This window comes from Spermophilus citellus (assembly GCF_964194105.1).
Source record: "Spermophilus citellus genome assembly, chromosome: 3".
NCBI classification, from domain to species: Eukaryota; Metazoa; Chordata; class Mammalia; order Rodentia; family Sciuridae; genus Spermophilus; species Spermophilus citellus.
This window is the reverse complement of record NC_138184.1, coordinates 7,660,998-7,668,479: the sequence shown is the minus strand read 5'-3', so window position 1 is coordinate 7,668,479 and position 7,482 is coordinate 7,660,998.

Sequence of the window (7,482 nt, the reverse complement as noted above, 5' to 3'; positions counted from 1 at the left end):
TTTTGTGTACATGAACCTTGAGGGTAAATTTTTTGGTAAGTTTGCTTATAAGTATTCCACATATTTCTAATTTCTACCACTGAGCTACATCCTGAGCACTTCATACTTTTCATTTAGAGGTAGGGTCTTGCTAAGGTGTAGCAGTCCTCAAACTTGCAATCCTGCTGTGTCAGCCACTAGTGTGGCTGGGATTACAGGTTTGTACCTCTTCTCACAGACCTAACTGGATGTTTAAAGCACTTAATGTGTCAAGGCTGACATGATTTCCTCAAAAATTATCCTCTTCATGATTTTCAAAGTTCTAGCCACAAAAAATAATGGATATTTGCTGTGATGTATATGTTAATTACCCTGATTTGATGATTCTGCAATGTGTGCTTGTATCAAAATATCCATCACATTTGGCCCCTAAATATGCACAACTAAGGGTCTATTAAAATAAAGTACTGTTTTAAAATTATCTTCTTGAATGTTAATATTGTTCACCTTAACTTGATTGTGTTCTTGTTTTCCTTGGTGGAAATTGAATGATAATTATATCAGCATCATGGCCAATTGGTTACCATATGAAAACCGTGCCTGTTGCTTTTAGACATGTAACTTCATTTATTCTTCCATACATTTCTTTGAGATATTTTCTCTTATTTGCCTCATTTCTTAGCAGGAGAGACTGTGCAATTAAGATTGATTATAACCTCTCAGTGTCCTTAGTTTTCATAAAAACACTGATTGGATTTTTGACATAACAGAATATACCTTGAATGTGGTTTGGCCATTTGATTCATGGTGATAGCCAAGAGGAAGTCTCAGATATGAATACGTAGCCGATGTGATTCTGCAATCTGTATTTGGGGTAAAAATGGGAGTTCATAACCCAATTGATTCTAATCTATGAAATATGATTTGTCATGAGTTTTGTAATGTTGTGAACATCCAATAAAAAAAAAAATGAATACGTCCATTTTGACTCCTGATGTTTTCTTTCTTTACTTCTTCCTTCCTTCCTTTCTTGGTTTCTGTCTTTTCTCCCTCATTGCCTCCTTCCTCCTTTTGGACTGTTTCACTGATTAAAGTTAATTTGAGCCTTTTCTTCTTGTGGCTGAGTTATATTCTACTATATGTATATACAGAAGTTGCTCATTTATTCACCCATTGGTGTACACTTGGGTAATTTCCATTTGTTAGGTGTTTTAAATAATACTGCTATCAGCCCGCATGTACATTTATTTGTTTAACCATTTGGGGTTTTTTTCAGTCCTTTGGAGAATATTCCTAGGAGTGAGATGACAGGATCCTGGGATATTTACATAGTCGCATTTTTGAGAACTCACCAAAATGTTTTTTTTTATTGATTATTTAAAGCATTACATAGTTCATGATATATCATCTTTCATACATTTGACTCAAATTGTGTTTTGAACTCCCATTTTCACCCCAAATACAGATTGCAGAATCACATCTGTTACATATTCACATTTTTACATAATGCCATATTAGTGACTGTTGTATTCTGCTACCTTTCCTATCCCCTACTATCCCCCCTCCCCTCCCCTCCCCTCCCATCTTCCCTCTCTACCTGTACATGTACATTCATTTGTTTAACCATTTTTTTCAGTCCTTTGGAGAATATTCCTAGGAGTGAGATGACAGGATCCTGGGATATTTACATAGTCACATTTTTGAGAACTCACCAAAATGTTTTTAAGAGTGGCCGACATATTTTATATTCACTACAATATCTCAGGTTATAACATCAGGTTGCCAATATTTTTTTTTCTTAAAAATAAAGGGAGAGAAAGTTTCATCAAAACAGAGGAAAGATCAGTAGAGGAGATGATGCCAATTGAGGAGGATGAAGAAAGGATGTGGAAAGGGAAGAACAGTGGAATGATTCTGACCCAACTTTTGTATGTGCAAGCATGGATGTGGCATGGCGAGTCCTAGACCTGGGAACATCCACAGGTCACTAATTAAAAAGAAAAAAAAACCAAGAAGTATAAATGGATTGAAGAGGTGGAGTGGAGGGAGGGGAGTTGGGGGGCACTGAAATGGAGTGGGTTGTATTCATGGTTTTGTGATTCTATCAGGGTGTATCATTGTGTTTATATAACTAATAAGAATAGGATAACAATGAAAATACTGCATTACTATTATCATACTAATATTAAAATTTACATAGATAATGCTCATTTGTGTGTGTGTGGTGCTGGGAATTGAACCCAGGGCCTTATGCATGCAAGGCAAGCATGCTACCAACTGAGCTGTATCTCCAGCCCAATGCTCACATTAAAAAAAAAAATGATGATTTCCAAAACATGATTACTCTTTATACGTAGTTATTACAATTTCTTCTGTAAAGCAGACACTGTCTGATGAAAACTAATAAAGGTTCTGGTTTGACAATAATGAAAAAATTACGATCATAGCCTCCTAGTGGCTGAGAAGTGGAGTATCGCTGTGCCTCTGATGTGAATTTCTCTGTGACTGACAGAGCACCTTTGCTTATGCTTGTTAGAGACTGGTGGTCTTCCGTGGAGAAATAACTTTTGAATCCTTTGCTCTTCTGTAATTATGTAGCTCATATTTTTGTTTTTGACTTGGATATATTTTGGATACTTTCCCCTTTTTGGTGTGTATTTTGACAGCACTTGCCCCATTCTGTATGTTTTCTTTCCACTTTTTTTTCCCCTGGTTCACAATTACTATTATTAGCAACACTCATCAGGATTTGAAATATATTTTGTGAAGTTATATCTCCTTTCTCCCAGATATTTCATGTTCTTTTCCAAGCCACCTAAGTCAACTCCTTGCAGCTTCTGGTAGTCACCACTTCATTGTGTGCCTACAAGCCTTATTAAGAGTCCACCTATGTGTGAGTTCATGCAGTGTTTGCCTTTCTATGTTTGGCTCTTTTTCTAAACATGAAGTCCTCCAAGTTCCATGTTGTAGCAAAGCATGGAACTTCGGTTTTACTTTTTTGTGGATTCCACTGTGTATATAAATCATGTATTCTTTTTCTGATCATCTGATGATGAGCATTTGGGTTGATTTCATGTCTTGGATACTGTGAGTAATGGTGGGGCTGGGCATGTGTCTTGACATACTGATTCCATATCATTTGTATATAAATGCATTGGTGATGTTGTTGGATCATATGGTAATTCTATTTTTAGTTTTTTGATGACTCTTCATACTGTTTCCCCTAATGGCTGTACTAATTTACTATTCTGCCAATGGTGCTCAGTGAGTCCTCACCAACACCAGCTATTTTTGGTCTTTATAATGAGTAGCAATTCTAACTGGTGCAAGATGACTTCTCATTGTGGTTTTGTTGCATTACTTGGATGATTATCAATACTGAACATTTTTATACACCATTTTTCCAATTTGTGTCTTCTTTATTATTGCCTTGTATTTATATATAATAGTGGAGTTCATTGTAACACATTGATAAATACATAAAGCTCAGTTTGCTCCATTTTAACCCCCAGTGTGTTTTCTTTCTCTCTCTTGCTCCTGTGTGTCTTGATTTATTATTGCATTATAATTATATGTAATAATGGGTTCATTTGATGTGTTCATAAATGGAGGCTGTCTTTTTATATTTCATTTGCTTAACATATTATTGTTCCTAGTATGTTAATAGTTTAGTCTTTTAAATATCGTACTAAAAATCTCTGTGATTTATATACCACTGTGGACAGTATTAGAATATTCTGAATTTGACTGTTTTACTCTTGAGTTTTATACACTTCCATATGCTTTTGTTTTACTCATTAGTGGGCTCTTGTTCAGCTTGAATAACTCTCTTGAGCATTTCTTAAGGGACATCTGGTGGTGATGAACTCTTTGATTCCTGTTTTAGTGTAAAGTCTTCTCCACATCTGAAAGCCTGCTTTGTTGGCTAGAAGACCCCTAATTGGAAGGCACAACATATACAAAAATTAACTCAAAAATGTTCAATAGTTTTAGTGTAATGGTTAAAAGCATAAAAATTCTTAGAAGAAAACAGAGTAATGTCTTCATTATCTTAGATTCTGTAATGGATTTTTACATCCTACATCAAACAAATGAGAAATAAAGCAAAAAAAAATAGTTACGTTGGAACTTATCAAAATCAGAATCTTTATGCCTCAAAAGTTATCAAAAAGAAAATGAAGCATATTAGGAGCATAAAATGAAGAAACAGAGAAGAATGGAAATGTATAAAGATGCAAACATAAATGTATAAAGATGCAAAGCATAAGTCTATAAACATAACCACAGTACAATTTGCGGTTAATTGATTTTGACAATCTGACATTATCACGCAGTGGGAAGAGATCATCTCTTCAGTCAATTGTGCTAGGAACATTGGATTTCCATATGAGAAGAGGTACATCAGACCGTAGGTCACACTATACATGCACACAAATCAAAATGAATGAAAGACATATGAAACTCTTAAAGTACTAAAAGGATTTATAGGATAAAGCTACATGATGCATTTGGGTAATGATTGTTTTATATAAGCAAACATTTTGACAGCAGAAGCAAGAATAATAAAATGAGGTTGCATCCCATCGAGCAATTTCCACAGAGCAAAAGAATCGACCCAGAGAGTGAAACACAGTTTCCAGAATGGAAGAATATACTTGGAGATCATAACCAGATAAGAGATAAACACAGAAAACAGACGGAAATCAAACAACTCAATAGTGAGAAAACAAACAGCTTCTTTAAAAGTGGGCTGAGGACCTGAATGGACATTTCTTAGAAGAAGACGTACATGCGCACACGAAGTTTTGGTCAGTTCCGTCCCCGGTTCTTCCCTTTTCCAGCCCCGCTTGCCTCTCCCTCACTGAATTTTACCTTTTGTATATCTATACTGCATTAATTTTAAGTGAAACTATTAAACAAATTAAAAATAAAACAGCAACCAATAGGTAGAGAAAAGGGAAAAAAGGAAGGAGTGAGAGTGGGGGGGAAGAGAAGTACTGAGGACTGAATTGGGGGAAATCAGAGCTCATGCTTGTACACTTGTACGACGGTGTCCAAAAAAGTGCTCAAATTCATAAGGAAGAATGAAAGACCCAGAATTCCCCAAGCAATTCTGAGCAATATGAGCAATGTTGGAGGTATCCCAATACCTGACTTCAAATTATATCACAAGACTATCATGACAAAAGCAGCCAGGTCCTGGCCTAAGAATATACACGCAGAAAGGGAAGAGAAGACAGAAACAAACCCAGGCAGATAAAGTCATCTGACCTTGACAAAGGCAAACAAAAGAGCCCTTGTAACAAAAGGTGCTGGGAAAACTGGAAATCCTTATATAATAGAATGAAACTGGATCCCTATCTCTCACCTGCACAAAACTCAACTCAGAATGAATGGGAGATCTACGAATTAGACCAGAGACTTTGCAACTCCCAGAAAAAAACACAGGCTCAGTGCTCCAACATATGAGTTCAGGGGTGACTTCCTCATTAGAACCCTAAAAGAAATAATACCAAAAATTAATAAACAGGATGGCATCAAATGAAAAAGCTTTTACACAGCAAGGAAAATAATTAAGAATGTGAAGAGAGAATCTTCAGAATGAGAGAAAATCTTTGCTACTCTACCCTACTCTACTACTTAATCTCACTCCAGTTAGAATGGCAATCATGAAGAATGCAAAAAGCAATAATCACTGGTTTGGAGGTAAGGAGAAAGGAACACTTACACACTGTTGGTAGGAATATAAATTTTGCACAGCCACTGTAGAAATCACTACAGAGATTCCCCCCAAAAACTATGAATGGAACCACCTTAGGACACAGCTATACCATGCCTTGGAATTTATTTAAAAGAACTAAAATAAACCAATAAAAATTCAAAAGAACTAAAATCAGCATATATAGTGATATGCACAGTGCAACAATTCACAGTAACGAAGTTATGGAATCATGTAGGTGTCTGTCTGTGGATAAATGAATAAAGAAAATGTAATGTATGTGCATGATGGAGTTTTATTCAGTCATAAAGAGGAATGAGATAAAGCCATTTTAAGGGACTTGAATGGAACTGAAGAGCGTCATGTTAAGTGAAATATGCCAGATTTGGAAAGTCAAGGGTTATATGTTTTTCAATCATATATAGAAGCTAGAGAGGAAAAAAAAAGTAGAAGTGTGCTCTTTTGGAAATGGGAGGGGTTGAGAAAAGGGATTATTGGGAGGAGGAGGTTAAGGCAAGAGGAGGTACTGCAGAATGAAGTCTATGAAGTCTACATTGTAAATGATAATGATAGCCTAAAAGACCAAAAACAACATAACCATTTTTAATAGAGGTAAATGCATTTGACAAAATTCACATGCATTAGGATGGAAACACCCCAAAATGAGATACAGAAGGAATGTGCCTCAATGCATAAATGCAATATAGATGAACCATAAGTAATACATACTTGAACAGGAGGAGGTGAAAGCTTTTCCTGTCATTTCCAGACCAATACATGCATACCCACACTTGCCACCACCACTGAACACACCTCCAGAAGGAAGTAAAGATAAAGAAAGAAAACCATTAAAATTCGGGGGGCGGGGGAGGAATGATAAATTATCCTGTGTGCAGATTACAAGATTTTATGTGCAGAAAGCTCAAGAGATCCACTGAAAGAATGAATATATGAATCCAGTCAAGTTACAGGATACAAGGCTAATATCCACCAATTGGTAGCATTTCTATACAGTAGCAGTGAAGTGCCTGGAAAGAAACCAAGAAAAAAATAACTATAAAATAATAAGTACAAATGGTCTCTAGGAAAGGGGAAAGATCTCTGTGTTGAAAAGCATAAAACATGGATGAAAAACACAGAAGTGAAAAATAAATAGAGAAATGCTATATTCTTGGATTAGAAGAATTAATATTGTTAAAGTGTCTCTAATATCTAAAGTGATTTGCAAGTTTAATGCAATCCCCATCAAAATCCAGATTATATTTTTGAATTCCATAGAAAAATATTTAAATGCTCTTAAAAATCACAATCACTAAAGCAACCTGGGGCCAAAGGAATGAAATTGGAAGTCTAATCACATCACTTGATTTCAACACATAATACAAAGCCTCGGTAACTTTTAAAATGTAGTATGGTATTGAATAAAAATAGATGCACAGACCTGTGGAACAGAGCAGAGGACCTAGAAACAAATACAGCCATTTAAGGCCAACCAATTATTGATAAAGGTGCTTACACACAATAAAAACAGAACAGTACTGGATTTCACAGGAAGAAGAACAAATCTAGACTTGTGTACTATAGAGAAAAAATCATACCAAGTGGAGAGAAAACCCAAATTTAAGAACTGAAAGCACAAAGCTCCTAGAAGAAAACAGGGGGAAGGCTCTGTGGCATCCATCTGTGCTGAGTTTTAAAATATGACCTCAAAAGCAGTGGCCACAAAAGTGAAAGGAGACCAGTGGGACTATAACAAAATGAAAACTGCAACACCCCAAAGGAAA